The sequence below is a fragment of the Pelodiscus sinensis genome, chromosome 17, assembly GCF_052426305.1.
Source record: "Pelodiscus sinensis isolate ZL-2025 chromosome 17, ASM5242630v1, whole genome shotgun sequence".
Classification (NCBI taxonomy): domain Eukaryota; kingdom Metazoa; phylum Chordata; order Testudines; family Trionychidae; genus Pelodiscus; species Pelodiscus sinensis.
In genome coordinates this window covers 8,468,087-8,487,079 of record NC_143068.1, presented here as the reverse complement: position 1 = coordinate 8,487,079, position 18,993 = coordinate 8,468,087, and the positions used below count along the sequence as shown (strand labels likewise).

General features: G+C 46.8%; 1 protein-coding gene across 2 annotated transcripts in view; it reads left to right on the top strand.

Annotated features, from left to right (window-relative positions):
• Positions 1-1,147: 1,147 nt before the first annotated feature.
• The window catches only part of ARHGAP40 (Rho GTPase activating protein 40), a 90,992-nt gene continuing 73,146 nt past the window's right edge, over positions 1,148-18,993 (top strand). The window contains exon 1 of one of the 2 annotated variants that reach the window (XM_075901341.2): positions 1,148-2,009. The gene's annotated coding sequence lies outside the window, so the exon portion shown is untranslated. Of the gene's footprint in view, positions 2,010-10,388; positions 12,875-18,993 lie in introns of those variants that run through there. The other variant, XM_075901342.2, reaches the window with a different exon arrangement.

The following is an 18,993-nucleotide window of genomic DNA, read 5'->3' as shown; positions in this document are numbered from 1 at the left end:
AAGTAAAACATATTACCTCAAGTCTGACCATGCTAAATCAGCACAGTTGCAGTGGGACAAGTGACTGGAAGGTGGTGTGTTCTCTCTCCCTAGTTCACAATGGTGTGAATGTACTAGTCACTGGCTTGGCAGGTGTCTGACACCACACTTTCAGGAAGATGGGCCAGTTTAAATATTTAAGAGAGCTGCTGGTGGAGTGGAAACATAGCTAATGCTAGATACTATTTTTAATGTGAGCTGTAGCTTCTGGGTCCAATGGGGGTTGTCTGAGCTTTCCTGAACTTTCAATGCGGGCTGTGCCAACAAAACCTCATGATACCATCTACATGTTTTGTTAGTCTATAAAGTGCTATCAGACCATTTGTTGTTTTTTAAGTTTATCCTGTACAGACTAACGTGGCTACCCCCTGAAGCTTCTTTCAATGACGGTTATAGTTCCCCCTCCTGGAAGCAGTAAGTGAAACATACTAAACTGATTAGGAACTCGAATGTACCAGTATAGATTTGAGCTCTAACAGTTCTCAGAAGTCTAAAACATTTATGTCCTTTTCTTTGGAATTTCACCCTTCTGAAGAATTCACAACCAATAATTACTCTTCTGTCTGCTGCAGTGGGAACATGAAATAGTAAGAGGTAGAAAGAATGGAATGGTATACTCCCCTTGTTCCTTCATACATAAAATGTATGTATTCTTGCATTTCTTCTGTCTCTTACTGGTTCATGTTCCACTGAAGCAGTAGAAGATTAAGTACTGGTGGTAAGCTCTTCCTTATTGCAAGAATATACCTGAATCCTGTATGCCCCTAGTTATTTGAACAATAGCTTTATCTGACCAAAGAGACAGGAATAGCAGGTAGAATCATTCCCCCTCTCAGCTGGCTAGCTTTGAAATAATCAGATGAATAGGAGTACTTAAAATCATGGTATGATTTGCATTATTCCCTTGAATCTCTTTACATTGGTTTTGAATCTTATTGACAATACTTTCCCATCGCTGAAGAAACATAGAATTAGAGTAGTGGATATGCTTAGGTCTTTAACATAATGATGACCATACTGCACTCACTTTCATTTACTGCATTTTGCAAAATTAGTTTATGTACACACTGCTGCAACTTTCGAGTGAGCAGAGCCCCTTTAATCCAGTACTTCACCACCAGACATCTAACTTATTCCAAGAATTACTCCTCCCACAAAACAAAATTGCAACATCAGCCAACAACTGTAAAAAATGCACAAGATGCAGAGCACTTCTCGCATACATTAGTGATCTCTGCTCAGATTGGTGCAGAAATGAAGGATGGTTGGTAAATATGGTTTCTCCTTTTAAGTTCTCACCAACAGTGCGAGTGAAAGGAGAGAGCCAATGAAGTCTTTGCACGTGGAAGGCTTTCATGCTGCAAACACTGAAAGGGGCATAAGCGGCTGGAATATTTCTGCAGGAACAATCACATAGTCAAAGCCTGACGCTGGTTGCCCCGGGCCAGCCCCCATCAGTTACATCCCTTGGTGCCTCGAGAAGTTGGCAGTCGGCCCTCTGGCGTGTGTTAAGAAAACAGAGGGACTGGTCGCTGTGAGAGCTACTTCTGCAGTGAGGCCCGTTCTCCCCTGGGTTCATTGAACTGCTCTTTTTAACCCAAAGAGCGGCAACAGCGCCAGCTGGCCGCCCAGCCCGCCCCCTGCGCCAGCTTCTCCGCTGGCCTTGCTGAAGAAGCGTTTGCCCCAGTAACCAGGCGGGACTGGTGGGAGGAGAAAGGGGAGGCGCCGCGCTCCAAGCAGCTTGTCCCTGCTCAGGCTTTTCCTCCGCTCCGAGGCACAACTCGTCCCCGGGCTTGCCCGACCCACCTGACTCCACCCCCGGGCGGCTCCTTTCAAGCGCCTCCTCCGCTGCCCAGCGCCCGCAATTAGAAACCCGCTGAGAAGCCGGCCGGACCGGGGACTCTCGCGCTGCGGGGTTCGCTTTATCCGCGACAGGGCTGCGGGCTGGGCTTCGCGCGGAGGCAGAGCAGGTAGGAGGGCGGCGGCTGGAGGGGCGATGCCTTTGTGTTCCCGGTGGCGGGTCTCCAGGGGTCTGGCTGCTCCGTGCTTTGGACCGGGGAGGGCAGCTGCGGGTCCTTGGCGGCTCTGGGACCGGGGTTGCTCTTTGCCCGGGGACCTAGCGGGGAGGTGTTTGCTTTACCCCCGGGCCAAGGTGGGTGACGCCCCCAGGAATGATTGGGGGCGTCCTGGCTTTGCAACACCCGAAGCTCCCCAGCGTGAGCCCGGGCCGCCCGTGGTTCAGCTGGTTGTGTGCAAGGCGAGCGCTGGCTGGGGCCAGGGCCGTGGGGCGACTGTTTCGCACACGTGGGGCGGGAGGGAGTTGCCGAGCGGGGTGCACAGGGCCCCCGTTACAAGTCAGGCAAAAGCTGCGGGCCAGGGGACGCCTTCTGCCTCCCCCTCTTGTCTCCGCACCAGCCTCGCATAGCGATCGGCCGTGTCAGTGTGTGGGGGGCCGTGCGCCGCAGCTGGAGCGTTACATTGTTTGGTTCCTTGGGGAGTCATTGTCCTGGTGGAGAGCGAGCGAGCTGTTGCTGTTCGCGCACTGAAGCCCCCTATCGGGATAAAATACAGGACTATGCAGCACGTTAAAGACTAACAAGATGGTTTATTAGATGATGAGCTTTCGTGGGCCAGACCCACTTATCTAATAAACCATCCCGTTAGTCTTTAAAGTGCTACATAGCCCTGTATTTTGTTTCAGCTACACCAGACTAACACGGCTACATTTCTATCCCTATCGGGATGTTCTCCTTCCTCAGCCCGCAGGAAGAGCCTAGCCTGGGTATACAGGGTAAGCCATGCACCCTCACATGTTAGTAAGGATCCTGCTGCTGGATTCTTGCCGCAAGCCCCTGGCACCCACGTGGAAATCTCTTGATTCGGGGCCAGTGGCATGGATCTAATTGTAGCAACTGAGCCGAAGTGAGTACGTCCTGATTTTGGCTTGTATGGTAAGACCCTAACTCCAGTAGTTGCTAAAGTGTCCCAGTCGTGTGTTTTCAATCATTTTGGCAAAACATTTGTATAATGATTGGATACGTTATTCCTGGCTTTAAGGGCACCTCATATTGTCCTTCATAGTGGATGTTAGTATCTGCTATATTACCGTTGCTATCGTCTATTTTTATGGTTGGTTGGCAAATAAGTTTGTGTTTGTTTTTCTAATAACTGAATCAAAGATGTGAGGAAATACCTGAAGGTAATGCTCTGCTGCCACCTGGCTCTACTTGGAAGAAATGAGAGGATATTTAAACTGGTTTGGATTTGAAGTTTATTTTCATGATATTTTGTGCTGCATTCAAACCAGACTCTTCTGGCTTTGAGTTCAACCAAGAACCAAAACTGTTGATATGAAGATTCAAATCTGAACTCTCTTCCCAGTGAAATGTCCAGAGTTTTTATATTCTGGCTTTGGCCTTGCTGTAGTTCCTACTGGAAATTAAGTTTTATGACTTAATCTTATCAGTTTTTTTCTTCTCCCAAATATCATACATTCTCAGTTTTTCTGTTAATGCTAATAAGTCCAGTAACTACCCCTGCCACTTGACAAGCACTTAATCTCCATTGATGCAAGTCTCCTTATTCATTCACTGCTTCCAATAGTTACCTGAATAGTTGTGAATATGACCGGTCTTGTCTTAATTTCACTCTGCTGCTGTCTGTAGGAAGACTCCAGTACTGGTGCAGAGCCTCTTCTGATTTGGAAGATTATTTCTGCATTCACAAGGAAGAAACTTTTTTTTTTTAAAAAAGCTGCAAACAATTTTTGTCAGCGCTATTACTCAACAGGACCTTCTGTTTACCTTTGGCAAGTGGATTGTTTTTCAAGCCCCTTTGTATTACTATATCTAGGAATGTTATCCAAATTGTCTGCCTTTTGGGATCAGTTTGGAGTAAAGTAAATGGTGGTGTAGTGTGGTGGACAAGATAAAGTGTGTTCTTGGGGCTCAAACACAGGCCTAGGAATTAGGACCTGGATTATCTGTGTGTGACCTTGAACAAAGTGACTTAAGCTCTCTATGCTTTGATTTTCTTATCTGGAAAACTGTCACTTCATAAGCATGTTACCAGACTTAGTTTGTGTTTGTAAAGTGTATTGGGAAGAATCCATCTTTAAAGGTGTCCTTGGAGCGCGGGTCAAACATGGAAAATGATCTCCTCGGTCTCTGTATTTCTATCAAGGAATACATTAAAATGGCTTAATATATAGTGCATGTGTAGGGAGGAGAAATGTAGATGGATCGTACAGGTAATTTCTGCTTGTTCTTATAAAAGCTCATGATATTTTGTGTGTGAATATTGTGATCTGAAAATGTTATTGACTTAAACACCAGATGCTTTTATATATACAATAGATCAGGGCTGCAGGCCAGGTTCCACACGGAGGCGGCGAGTGGGGAGGGGGCTGGAGGACTGATGCCTTTGTGTTCCCAGTGTCATTAATGCCTTTGTGTTCCCATTGAATTAAGACGATGGGGTCTGATTAATTATGATTTTAAAAAATGACATAATTTTTGGCAGTTTCACTTAGTAATTTAAGGGACTTCGCTCTTAGATTTATGAATATCTGCTTAGTGAAAACCAGGTGTCTAAGTCTGACACCCAAGTCACTGGTCAGTTTGAAAATCTTGGGCAGTGTCTTTCCGTAAGGTTTTTCAGCCTTCTCCATCAAGAGCATGAATTGTTTTCTCAAGCCACACACAAAAAACCTTCTCATACTCATGTATCTAATTGGCCTTTTAAGAGGCATAACTTGCTGTTAGATGCATATTCTGTTGCCAGTTGCATCTTCCATCATTTGTACAACTGGAGAACTTCATAATTTTGCTAACTGGCTTTTTCACATGCTATAGTTCTCAAGGACTCTGCAGGGTACTTGTAACTTATGTTTTTTTTTTTTTTAATGAAACAACATAATCTCTGTTTGAATTGTGTGGTAATTGATAGTGTGCTAAATTGCACACTTTTGCCAATGCTTGTAACTTGCTTGTGTTACTCGTCATACTGTGCTTGTCTCTGTATACTACACATCTATGCCTATTATACAGAGAAACCCCAAACTTGGCATCTGTGGAAGGTTTGAATTTATTTAGGATTGGAATGAATTCTAAGTCTTTGCTGGCTGAGACTGCCAACTTGTTGAGGTGCTTACTGCCTTCAACTCAAACTGGAAGCGAGTGCATCATTGTAATCAAACATGCATAGTTTCCTGAGGATTTTTATGCCATCCAGAGTGAACACTATTGAAGAAAGGGGCTGCTCAGCATTTTACATGCTCAGATTCGAGCTTGCTTCATGTGATGTCTGTGATAGTTTTATCACTGAGTCCAGTAGAAATAATATGTTTCTTAGCTTAGCATTATTCTGAAATGGAAGGTGGGTTTTAATCTCATGTTCACAAGTTATTTTTCAGTTATACAAGACATTATGACAAGTGATGCAAGCAAGTTACAAATGTTGCTAAAAATGTGCAATTTAGAAAAAAATTGTCAACTTCTCAGTTATCTGGTATCGGTTAGAGGTGGGCATGGGATATGGCTACACACTGTGTGACTGAGGGTCTGTTGCCTGTGTTACTTGTCATTAGTATCTGTTCCTGGTCCTAGTGGCAGGGTGTGATGTAGTGCAGTTGTTTGCATCCTTATCCTGAAGCAATTGCGGAATAGCTCCAGATGCAAATGCTCATGGTAACATCTGTTTTTAATAAAAAGCAGCCATCATTCCTAAACTATTTGGACTAGCCCATTTTCAGATGCAAGTAGAATAATTACTCAAGACTTGGGAATTATTCACTTTGCCACCAGGAGGTGGCGGGACAGCAGCAGCAGTAGTTTACATTTGAGTCAAGAAGATGTTTGGCACAGTGATGCTTTGATAGCTTGCATGAGCTATCGGGGAAAAAAAACTGTATCGGGATGAAACAGCAGCCACAGACTCCTGTGGGGATAGTCCTTATTTTGGCTAACCTTAAATTATAAATCATTGTTTGGGCTTGGTTAGATGTTTACTGTAAGGTGTACCGTGACTCTTTTGGAATGGGTGGATATAACTCAGAACAACAGAATGCAAACATACAAAAAACAGAGTTATTCAGATTTACACACCTTCCCCCCCCCCATTTTGAGGTCAGACAGGCCCAGAACATAATCATAAATTCAGTGTATTATGATTCCAAATGAAACTTTGTCTCTTGCTCAGCAAAGAACATATTTAATAGAGATGATATTTTATCCATGTGTTTATAGAAGTTCAAACATGTGCTTATGTCGTTTAAGTCCAAAAATGTTTTAGTAATGATATCCTGTTACCAAAACCACCATAATTGATCCTATGTGACATTTGCTTCTTAGCTGTCTTATGCCCTATATTTGGTTTTGTAAGTTACTTGAAGAATTTGCAGTTTTATCCCCCTAAACAGATATCTTTCAGAAAACAGCAGGGATATTTTAACTGGACTCTTCTTTAAAGTGACACCTGCCTAGGATATTTTTCCACATCATGCTATATAAAATATATCTTTTTTTTCCTTTACACTTTGATAATTTGGATATAAAATCCTTAACAACTGCTTGAATTGTTCTAATTTGTCAGGAAAATAAACATGGCTGTAATTACCTTTATGTCTGTTTAGTTCTCTCTTTGTACCACCAATATAGCTTACAAAAAATAAACTTTATGTACAGTTTTTTTCTACTTAGCAGAAGCATTACAAAGCACAGCAAAACTGCTAGCTAATTAAATCTCAGCAATATGAAGTATGGAAATGATCAGTCACGATGATTAATCTGTATATCATCATAGACTTCCTTACTGTTCATAGATTATTTTAGGAATAATCTATGCCTTTGGCTTTTGGATTGAACTGTACGTGACTAGAGGCAGATCATTGGTACACACATGACAGAGGACAGCTGCAAACTCTTGCAGGGATCCCTTGGGGAAGAGCTGGTCCATAATAAGCACATGTTGCCTGGAATAGCATTAACATCTGAACCTGTAACCAGTTGGCAAATCTAATACTTCCTCATAGTTGTTTTTTGTATATACAATATTCTTTCTTTTCTTACACTGTGTTTGACTGGCTGGGTAGATGTCTGTGAAGACAAAACAATTTAGTATAGTTTAAAATAAAGTTCATTCCCCGGAGCAGACTGAATATGGAATGATTCAACTCCCCTCCCCTCCCCATCCCAGTGTTGGGTTCTTTTCCCTCCAAGGTAATTGTTTCCATCTGAATAGCATCACTATTTACTACCCAGCTCTGAAAGCTTAGGAATCAAGCAATGAGGCAGTTAAGCCTGGCTCTCCCTCATGCCAATGGAGAACACTGACACTAAAGTAATTTTGGAAGAGGTATGCATAGCCCATCTATGAAGTATGTTCTGCACCCCTCTTTGTGGCTGGCTCAGAGAAAAATAGCTGCCCTGCTGCTGCTAGTTAATGGATTTAGTATTTCCGCTCTAATTGGAAAGACTGATTTTGATATGGGCGGTTCATCATATGTGCATCAAAAATGTGCAACAAGATGATTGTCAGCCACAGTACTCAACAATCTCTACTTGCTCCCTCTTGACAATTCATGTCAAATATCCCTCCTCCTATACAGTAGGGGAATTTTTCATGCTTTGCCCTATGCTGTGCTGAAACAATTTTTGTAGTGTGGAAGGCTAGCATGATGGGTTTTTTTTTTTGCTCAGAGATGGGAACATTCTTTATCTATGTGAACTCAGCACCGAGACAAAGAGGAAATAAAACTTGGGCTATTGGTTAACAAGATGGCAGTGGTTACTTTTTCTTCCCTTCTTGCTCTCATTTCCTCAGTTCAACCTGAGCTTTCTGTCCATGTATTTTGTATGGAAAAGTCCTACAGAAACGAATGACACAGTAATTTCTATAAAATGCTGGAATGTAATGGTGGTATTTTTTTTCTATATATGGGGGGGATATCTAGAATTATACAGCAGTCAAGGGAAGGTTTTCTTATGGCTCAGCTAAAAGACAGGAAACAAAGTGTTGGAATAAACAGTTTTCACAATGGAGAGAGGTAAACAGCAGGGCATGCTGATGAGGACTTTGTCTTTGAATTTATTCATAAATGGTCTGGAAAAAGTGACCAATAAAGTGGCGAAGTTGCAGATGTTACAAAATCATTCAAAATAGCTATATTCTAACCCAATTGTGTAAAGTTACAAAGGGCTCTCACAAAACTGGGAGAACGGGCAATAAAATGGCAGCTGAAATTCAACATTGATAATAATCCCAAATATGCATATAAAATTCCACTGTACCACCTCATGGAAATTGTAGCTTTGGTGCCTCATCTTCCATTTCTCTTTAAGCTGGGTTCCCTGGTTGGACTACATCACCCAAGATGCACCAGTCCCTTCTTTGTGAGAGGAGGTGGTGCCTGACAGCTATTAGGTAACTATGATGCCTCATGGGAGGCGTAGCCCAATCAGGGTGCCATGCCTCTAGAGGAGAAAAGGAGCATGAGGCATTGAAACTACAACTCCCATGAGACACCGCAGTGGCATATCTGAACTGAAATACAATGTCCAAAAATTGACATTTCAAATATTGGACATTTGATTTTTGACCAAAAAAATGGAAATTTTCTCTGGAAAGCAGAAACCTTTCCTGAAGCACTTTGTTTAGCTGAAAATCATATTTGCTGACAGAACAATTTCAACCAGCTACATCTAGGGCGCTCAGGCTCAGAAGAACAACTGCCAGCAGATCTAAATCTGGAGTGGGGAACCTCTGGCTCATGGACTGGATCAGATCCCCTGCTTAATTTCATTTGGCCTGTGGTAAGTCTCCATGCTGTGGGCTGGGAGCCCTGAGCCTTGATTCAGTCTTCCTGAGTGGAGCTGTGACCACTGTCTCTGCATGCTGTCCTTGTCTGTGGGTGCCGCTCCCATTGGCCAGGAACCATGTCCAGTGGGAGGTGTGGGGGTGCTGTCTGCAGGCCAGGGCAGCACGCGGAGCTACCTGCCCTATACCAGGGGCCGGAGGGACATGCGGGCAACTTCCAGGAGCTGTGAGGGGCAGTGCAGGCAGGGAGCCTGCTGTAGCCCTGCTGTACCACTGACCAAGAGCTGCCTTGGGTAAATGATCTGCACCCCAACCCCTTTCCCCAGCCCTGAGCCGCCTCCTGCTCTCAAACTCCCTCTGAGCTCACCCCAGGTCGTAACCTCATCCTGCACCCCAACCACCTCCTTGAGCACTCTCCAAATGGCTAAGCTCCAGCCTGGAGCCGCCTCCTACATCCCAAACCCCTTATCTTGAATCCCACCCCAGAGCCTGCACCCCCTAACATACTTCAACCTGCTCCAGTCTGGACCCCCCCCCACCTGCATCCTGAACTCCTCCTCCATGACACCAAGCTGGTGCCTAAGGGAATCTCCGAGCCATGCCCTGTCGGGATTGCATATAGACCATGACTGATTTTTTTTTTCCTGGCTGTCAGTAAGAAAAATGGTTCCCTTAGCTGCACTGTTTCAATGAGAGACTTGTATAGTTGTGAGACTTCTTAGTTGTCTAACTGCTGCTCTCTGCTGCATAGGTGATTGTCACTGGTGCTGAGTATACAGTCTGAGACATTCGCAGATGGAAGATGCAACATAACCATCCTCACTTGGATATTACGTTTTGTGATCTGAGACTGTCTGTGGGCATAAGCGATGCTGGGGGGAACCAGCTTTTAAGCCGGCTTCCTCCAACGCTGGCTCCTGTGATCAGAGAGAGGCAGCAAGGGGAAGGGAGGGGACAGGGACTAGTCATGGAATAAGCATTTGCTTATCAGGTAGCTGATGAGTCGTTTACATCCCTACTACAGAGTCGATGCCTATCTCTGAGCTCACACAAGTGAATCCATATGAGACAGTCCTATTTGGTATGTAGTTCTCTGGGTGTGTCTGTGGTTTCCTTTGGCTGAAATAGCATTGCAAATACTAGTTCAACTTGGCCTGATAGTGAAATCAGAATATCCTGCTGAGAGGCCTCAGTATGGGGAACAAATTCTTTCTAATACAGAAAGCTTTTATTTTTGGCATGTCTGCTTCTTTATCGAGTAAATGTAAATCCTGTAAGAATGGGGATGTGAGCTTTTTAAAATAGCAGTGTTTGTTTCAGACATGGTAGTCACAACCTACCAAAACATCCTTCTCTTGTTGATAGTGATGTAAGCAACCAGTCCCCCCCCCCACTCCCCTTGCTGCCTCTGTCAGAGGCAAGGGGGGGGTGAGAGCAGGAGGCGGTGCTGGGGGGAGCCAGTGGGGAGCAGGGAAGGCAGGGGTGTAGTGAGGACCAGGTGCGAGCTAGCAATCAGCTGATTCCTGGCTCATGCACAGTCCCAGATGCTGTGCCTCTGCTTTTTAAAAATGTATTAAGAGCCTGCTGACTTCCATGCCAGGCTCTTAATACATTTAAAAGGCATTGACTAGTCAATTAGTTGATTAAACTACATTTCAGATCTCTAGTTATTGACATGCTGTGGAATACGAGGCGCTTGGTTGGACATAATCTAGATCAGGATCCTTAATAGAGTCCAAGGCCAGAAGGGAGCACTGTGATCCTCTAGTCTGACCTCCTATATAATACAGGACGGAGAAGTCCCCAGTAGCCTTTTAGAAGAGAGTTCAATCTTGATTTTTTCAAATGGTCAGTCATGGAATTTTGTACATAGTTGCAGTGGTTAAATTGTGTGGGTGCTTAACATTTTTGCCTTATTTCCAGCCTGAATTGGTCTGTTTCTAGCCTTTGGAAAGTATTGTACCTTTCTGTGCTTGACTGAACGTCCAATGTAAGTATTGGTTCCCCATTCTGGTATCCACTGATCAAATGGCTGTGGATCAGGCTGTTACTGGGTAAGGTAACCAGGAGGCTTTTTGTCTTTGCCTATGTCCTGGATACAGTCTCATCCTGTCCGTAGGATCCTTCCAGGCCCCCGCAGGCTTCGCTCTGTCATTTCCCAGCCAGGTCTCTCTGCTTCACTGCGGCAGTGGGAAGCGGAGCACCCAACCCACTCCACTCCTCTGAGCGACGCGGCTGGAAGCGGGGCTCAGGGAAGCCCTTGTGGGCTGGGGCTGAGTCGCTCTGCTCTTTACCGCCACTACTTCTGATGCTAGATATAAAATCTTGCATCCTTGTAGAGCTCTACACGTATTCAGTGTTGAGTCATCATCCTTGAGATTGTCTAGGGAGAAACCATCAAGACAACTTGAGGCAGAAGGATCGGGGGAAGGATGCCTTTCTCCTCTCCCGGAATCTTGTGGCCAGCACGTGAGTTTTCCTAGTCCAGACCCCTGGCGTTGCATGCTGATTCCAGTCAAGAGATTAGGGTGGATTGGGTAGACGGCTGTGTTGCTTGAGTAATACTGATATCTGTATTGAATTAATGAGAGTTGGCTACCAGAGAAGCCCTAGAAACAAACAAGCCCGTCATAAGTACATTGACACGTGGCTAGGAAAAGTAACGTTTTGATTTGTCAAAGGCTTTGAAGTCTCTGAGTTGGGAATGTGATTGTCGTTAGTCAGGCGCGGTTGTCCTGCTGAGTTCCTGACAGGTCCTCTACTCCGTCAGTGATGATGAACTTTTGGCTGCGTGTGCATGTGCTCCCCTGTCAACGCGTTAACCATGTGCAATTAGTTAACACAACAGACTCTGAAAGAGCCCCCAGAGACCACAAATCAGATAAGGATCAAAAGCATCTGAGTAGGTTTATTACCAAGGGAGGTACAACAGTAGTTGACAGTGAACAGACTGGCTGCTGCGCCCCTACACCTATGTATGCCGTGACAATGGACTAACCCCCAACTAAGCCCTCTGGATTCTAGCATCCCTCCACAGTCAGCCAACGATCACTGGGATGCACTTCTATACACAGGTATAAACATCACTCCTGACATATCAGGTTGCCGCCCTCTGATAGCTAGTTACCACCCTTAGTCACATAAGGGGGTGTTCAATTACTATCTGTCATTCTGTCAATTTAGACCTGATCCTGAACCTGGGTTGGTATGTATATTACTTGTGGGGTGTGTGTTGGTACTAAGATGTTTCTTAACAAGATGTTCTGTTACAACCTCTCTGGGATGTGCTTACAGCCTGTACCCAGTACCTCTTAGGTATGAGTGTTTCTGTAATAACAGCCCTGTTCTTGCCAATTTCTGTGAGCAGGGCCTGCCTCTTGCTCGCAGCTTTGCTTTGCTTTATAGTAGCCAAGTGTAGGCCATTGCTGTCTAGTCCTCAGACCTCGTATCCGGTCGGTGATGCATGGGCTTATGTTTCAGACCTTCATCTTACTACAGTGATCTTCCATCCATGTGTATCTATGGGGTTGTAGTGTTGCATGCAATTGCAAACTAGCTTAATTTTATTAAACAGACCCATATCTTTAAAAAAAAAAAGAAAAGGAAAAATACTAGGTTTCAGGTTTGCTTAGATGCTAATTTGCTGCATTGTAAAACTTGAAATACAGCTATGTGCTACTAGTACATGTTAATTTTTATGAGATGGGGAGTGTAGATCATTATACATAAAGCTGTGAAGAAACTGTCCACCCCTGTTAGTTATTCGGGATCTTGATTAGAATAGGGAGAAGTTTTTGTAATGCTGTAGTGAATAGGGATCTAGTGCATACCAAGTGCTGCTTGCTTGGTAACAGGTGGCCAATGTATAATGGAATTGGAAGGATATCCTTTTGGGGCAACAGATAAACAAACACGCTGATGAAGTCTGTTTTTCTCTGCCAAGGTAAAGCTCAGACAATGTTAACATTTGAAAACAGCTAGCACAAGTGGAAGGAAATCCTCGCCTGCCTTGTGGCGGAAGGTAAGCATATGAGTGCTGTGTATACATCCCTGCAGCTGATCTGAAACACAGCTGCTTGGCCAAAGTTCCAGTTTGTGCATGTGAGTGTTACAAACAAGGAAGCAATGGTAACAGCTCTGTTTCCAAAGGCAACATTTCCTTTGACTAGCAGGAGAGGTAGTTGATTTTGGGGGGCAGTGGAGGAGATAGTTGGTGCCTTAAGTTCAAGAGTATCAGGGCTCAATTCCTTGGTGTCCTCAGCTCCTTTCTGCCAAAGTAAAGGAGATGGTGGTTGGCTGATTCTAGCACAGGGAAATACCACAGCATGTATGGAATTGGTGTAAGCCAGCAGTTCCCATCTGACTTCTGGCTGCTGGGCTGCAGCAGCTCTGGGGGCTGGAACTGGGATGCATGGACCAGCACCTGCCCTCCTGCTGCAGCGGTGGGGAGAGGGGTGTTTTGCCCTGCCTCTCAGCCAGCCGGTGCCAGGCAGGAGCAGGGTCTCCTCCCAGATGCGGAAGAGCACTTCACTGTGCGGCAAGAGGACCATGCAGAGTCCTGCATAGCAGCCTTAGAGCACCTGCGACCTGGGCAGCAGGGCTCAGCTGGTGGCTGGGAGGCAGCACAGGGCTAGGTGAAAGGGGCGGGGCAGGTACTTGAGGTTTGTGGGCAGGGCTAGTAGTGGGGGGCTGACTCTGGGGGACCCTGGGGCAGGGCTAGTAGTGGGGGGCTTTGGGGGCAGGGCTAATATTGGGGGCTGGTACTGGGGGGATTCTGGGGGAGGTTGGGGGCAGTAGGGTTCTGGAAACAGGAGGCTGGCACTGGGGGGTCTGGGCCGGGGGGACTGGCACTGGGAGGCTCTGAGGGTAGGAGGCTGGTACTGAGGGGGGATTGAGTGTAGAGGACTCTAGGGTTAGTGGCTGGTGCTGGGGGATAGTGGAGGGTTGGGGGGCTCTGAGAGCCAGGGTTTTTGGCGGGCCAGTAACATTTTAATTGCATAATGAATTTGCAAATAGAATGTTACTGGTCCATCTAAAGTGTGTGAATGGGTTTCCCGGCCCTCAGCAAAAAAAAGGTTGGGAACCGCTGGTGTAAGCAGCTCTTGGCCAGTCCAAGCTCGGAGTATATTGGGAGACTGTGTGGGGTGTCCAGGCTTCTGGCTTCTTGAAGACCCCCTAGTGTAGAGCCAGCTAGATCCCGGGAACCTAACCGATCCTCAACATGGAGGAAGCTCAAGAATGGTATTAAAACGTCTGCTGAGTGTGAGCCCCTCCATTTGATATAATGGAGTTCTCATGACTTAGTCCAACATATAGTCCAGCAGAACCAAAATCATTCTGAGCTGTTACAGTAACCAATACCTCTGATTTTTGGTTTAGCGTGTGACAACTCTGGATTTTGTTCTCTAACTCCAGTGAAAGCAGAAGGTCTGTGGTAGGGATCTTTGCTGTGGTCATTTCTGTTCCTTGCGAAACTACTTCTTGCAGAACTGTAAAACAAAGTTGGAGCCAAAGTCTGACTTGATGCTAGAGGGTGCTTTGCAGAATCTCCAGCAGCTTGGTTTGAGAGAGGTTTTTCACACCTCAAATGCGAGTCAAGTTCTAGCCTGAAAGCAGATGGAAGGCATGTTGCACTTGTATTTCACTCATTTTGGGTTTGTTTTCATAACCTTCTAGTCTAAGGCAGGTTGGGAGTCAGGAACAGGAGTGATAGTGTGTCTGAAAAAACTTAAACAACAAATAGTCTAGCAGCACCTTAAAGACTAACAAAACATGTAGATGTTCATGAGCTTTCGAAGGAATGGGTGGAATGGGGCGTGTGCTAAAACACACTTCCAATGACCCTTCGTCTTTAAACTCTTTGGTGGAATGTCCCTACATTGTGAATGCAGAGAGCTAGCACGGTGTGACTTGCAGATTTTGGAAGAATCAAGATCCAAGTGCAGAAACTATAGCTAGTTCTGCTCTGGCCAGTTTTCCCATCCAAACACCTGATGAAGCTTGTGAAGCATCCTTTATTACGTGTGAGCTCTTCAGAGCAGGGGCCAGCCACATCTCCAGTGTTTGTACAGCACTTTGTGCAATGAATGTGATTGGAGCCTTTGGACACTACCACAATGTAAATATGAAATAACAATGAAGAACCTGATTCTCTCTACTCTGGTGTAACTCTGACTTCATTTGTGCCTATTAAGGATGTAAAATCCTGGTTAGTCAGTTAACTGGTAAAACGTTAGGCTAACCTAACCAGTTAACCGACTAAGTGGGATCCGGGCTGGGGATTGCTCCAGCCCAGCTAGAGCAGCTTCCAGGCCTATGCTGGGACTGGCTGCCGGCTCCCAGCTCCACGTGTTTTTCAGCCATTACATGTTTACATGCAGAGTTAGAGGGAGGCAGCTCCACGGGAGCTTTTAAGCTGGCTCCCTAGTTACTCCAGCCTTCTCCCCTCTTTCCCCATGCTGTTGCCTCTCATATGGGGAGCTGCTTTGGCCCCGACTGGTTAACCTTTTACATCCCTAATGTCAATACAGGCAGTCCCCAGGTTATGTACAAGATAGGGACTGTAGGTTTGTTCTTAAGTTGAATCTGTATGTAAGTCGGAACTGGCGTCCAGATTCAGCCGCTGCTGAAACTGATCAGTTTCAACAGTGGCTGAATCTGGACGCCAGTTCTGACTTAGATACAGATTCAACTTAAGAACCCCAGGCATCCCCAAGTCAGCTGCTGCTGAAACTGATCAGCGGCTGATTCCAGGAAGCCCGGGGCAGGGGCTTCCTGTAGTCAGCCACTGGTCATTTTCAGCAGCTGCTGACTTGGGGATACCTGGGGCAGAGCAGCTGGGGTGCTGCTGGGTTGGTCCAGTGGCGCCCAGAGCGGCGCTATGGGACCAACCGGCAGCGCCCCAGCTGCTGTACCACAGGCGTCCGGAGCAAAGCCGCGGAGCACGGGGGCAGCGGGACAGCCCAGACGCGCCGTGGCTATCCTGCTGCTCTCAGGCTCCGTGGCTTTGCTCTGCTTTGCTCCCCGTCTCCCTGGTCTGCAGACCAGGGGGACGGGGAGCAAAGCGGCGGAACACGCGGGCAGCGGGACAGCCCAGACGCGCCGTGGCTATCCTGCTGCCCTCGGGCTCCGCGGCTTTGCTCTGCTCTGCTCCCCCTGGCCTGCAGACCAAGGGGAGGGGGAGTAGAGCAGAGCAAAGCGGCGGAACACGTGGCCAGCTGACAGCCCAGACGTGTCTGCAGACCGGGGGAGCAGAGCAGAGCAAAGCCGCGGAGCACGCGTCTGGGCTATCAGCTGGCCGCGTGTTCCGCCGCTTTGCTCTGCTCTGCTCCCCGTCCCCCTGGTTTGCAGACCAGGGGGATGGAGAGCAGAGCAAAGCCGCGGAGCACGCGGCCAGCTGACAGCCCAGACGTGTCTGGGCTGTCCGCTGCCCACGTGTTCCGCCGCTTTGCTTCCTCTCCCTGGTCTGCTGGAGACCAGGGAGAGGAAGGGCCCTGTTCATAACTGCGGATCCGACATAAGTCGGATCCGCGTAACTCGGGGACTGCCTGTATTAATGGACTCTGGCTTGAGTGTTAAGTGTGGCATACTGGATCCACCTTATGTCAGACTACTATAAAGATGTATATGCAATAGAGAAGTGCCAGGAGATTCATTACTAGATGATTTCTAAGGAGGGGGAGCAACAAACTCAACTTTTTGTTCCCTAAACTATTTTTACATTGCACCACATAAAAATCCCCAAGAAGTTTCTTACCTTCCGTTGTAAAAAGAAGTGGACTTGGATTAAAGCTATAAAATCCCCCAGCCCCTGAACAATCCAGCACTCCCCTACCATGTGTGTCTAGATGTTCTGTAACTTGGTATGGGTGTGTGTTGGATGGGCCACCATCTGTAAAATCACTGTAAGTGATTAGTTAATGGTTGGACGAAGGTTTGTTCATGGTTACATGCTATATTCTGATCATGGGATTACAGTTTTGAAAACACTTGACAAGGCAGTCGATTGGTCACAAGAAAGCATGATGTCCAAGAGATACCGTTCTATACAGTACAACTTTCCAAAACTACTGCCCAGGCTCAAATGCCCCGCAGTAGTTTTTGAGTCAACAAATGGCAGTCACCGGTATGGGCTCTTCCTAAGTAGGATTTATATTTAGTCGGGACAGATTGTCTGAGGGTGCCAAAATCCTACCAGCAACACTGGTGCTTTCCTGCTCTGTAATTGGGGTGGAGTGACAGGTGTGTACCTGGGGGTAAAAGTATCTTTGTGTATCCCATGGAGCCCTGTGAGTAGCACATGTTCTAAGGGGTCCAAAAGGATGAGCCTTTGGGGATTCTTTGTTACACAGATTCTTTGTTCCTTTTGCTGGTCCATTTTGGGATTGTTGGAGTACTCTGGGGTAGGTGTGTCAGCGCTTGAGGTGAGAATAGGTGTCCTGGGTAAGACCAAACATTCAGGGTACAATTAGGAAGGGTGGTGAAATGGTGTGGCCATAATGCTTGTGATTTTTCTGTCTAAACTGTGGAGAAGTGGTTGCAGAGCATGCTGTCCATCAATCCCGAGGCTAACTGCATTACCCTTGGTGTTACAAGCCACAATTTTAAGACTGCTGGGGCAAATTCTGTGTTTGGCTGTATGGCGCAGTGTGGCTACTGTAAGCTAAAAATGCTCCAGTCAGTGGCTGGCTGCACTGTCGTATTTTGTGAACAGCTTGTGAATAAGTTGGCCCCCAGAACGATCTGAATGGGTAAAGGAGTCTTGTATAGGCCTGGACAAAATACCCTTCGTGGGCTGGATCCGGCCTGCCAAACTTCTGGATCCAGCCCACAGGCCCAGCGGGGAGTCTCAGGTGGATTCCCTGCCTGCCCCTGCACACTGCTGAGAGTAGCTGCTGTGGGGCTGTTTGAATAGATGTGAGCCTTCACGAGCTGCTTCTGCCCCAGACGCTACCCCATTGGTCAATTTCTGACCAACGGGAGCTGCGTGTTGTCAACAAGCAGCTTGCGAAGCACCCTTCTCCTTCCCCTTTGGCTCCTAGCTGTTCAAAAACTACATGGTCCCTGCAGCCAGTGCGGGGGCAGGGCAGGCAGGAGAGTCTGCTTTAGAAGGCTGCTAGGAGTAAAGCAGGTAAGTCTCCTGGCCAGAGCATACCTTTCAGTGGCCCTAGAGGCCGCTAAACCCGTGTGGGGTGGGGGCTCCCCCGGCATAAGCCGATGGCAACCCACCCCAGCTTAGTTTAGCCTTGTCTTCAAGGGTCAGGCTGCCCGTATCCTGGGAATGCGGCTTAGTGCCGTTGCACCCAGCCTCCGTCCCAGACCCCACACCTCTGTCATTAATATGGAAAAGTGTGGCCCTTGACCACTTTCCAAATTCTTGGAGTGCGCCCCCCCCCCCCAACAATTATTGTCCACTTGTCGTCTTGTAGAAGCTATTCTGAAGCCCCATGAATTTCTAGGACTCAGTTTTTGGAAATCAGAGATGATTCCTGCAGCAACAGTTTCTGTTCAGCACTGTGTGTGGGAAGTTCCCACTGTCAACTAGAGACATCAACAAACCCGTATTTGTGTAAGCGTGTAAAAGTGTAACGGCTGGGTTTTTAGTGGTTACACGTTTGCATGCGGGGGGCAGGTGGGAGCTGATACTTGCAGCTTAAGCAGTGGGACAGGTGGGAACTGGTGCTTGTGGGGATCTGGATTTTAAGACCGCTTCCTGCCCCCCACCCCATTGCTGCCACTTTGGGAGTCATTGGGGCAAGGTGGTGGACTGTGGGAACGGACATGCACAGAGAGCTGGCATAGAAGCTGGCTTCCCATGAACACCAGCTCGCACCTGATACAGAGGCAGCAAGGTGTGTGTGTTTGTAACCGTAAGGATCAGCTGATGAGCCCGGGCTTTTAGGTTATTTGTGTAAACGGCTACATGCTAGGATCCCTACTGCCAACGTAAGTATGGCTCCTAGCAGAATTCTGCTGGGGCTGCACTACTTGTCAACTAATCCAGAATCCCAGGGGCACTTTCATGCTGCCCCTTCCACACCCAGCTTGTGCTGCACTTCCAATAAGAGACCCCACAATCACACCTTAAGTGTCTTGAATTGTACCCTAGATCTGTTTAGAATTCATTTGAGTAAATACTTT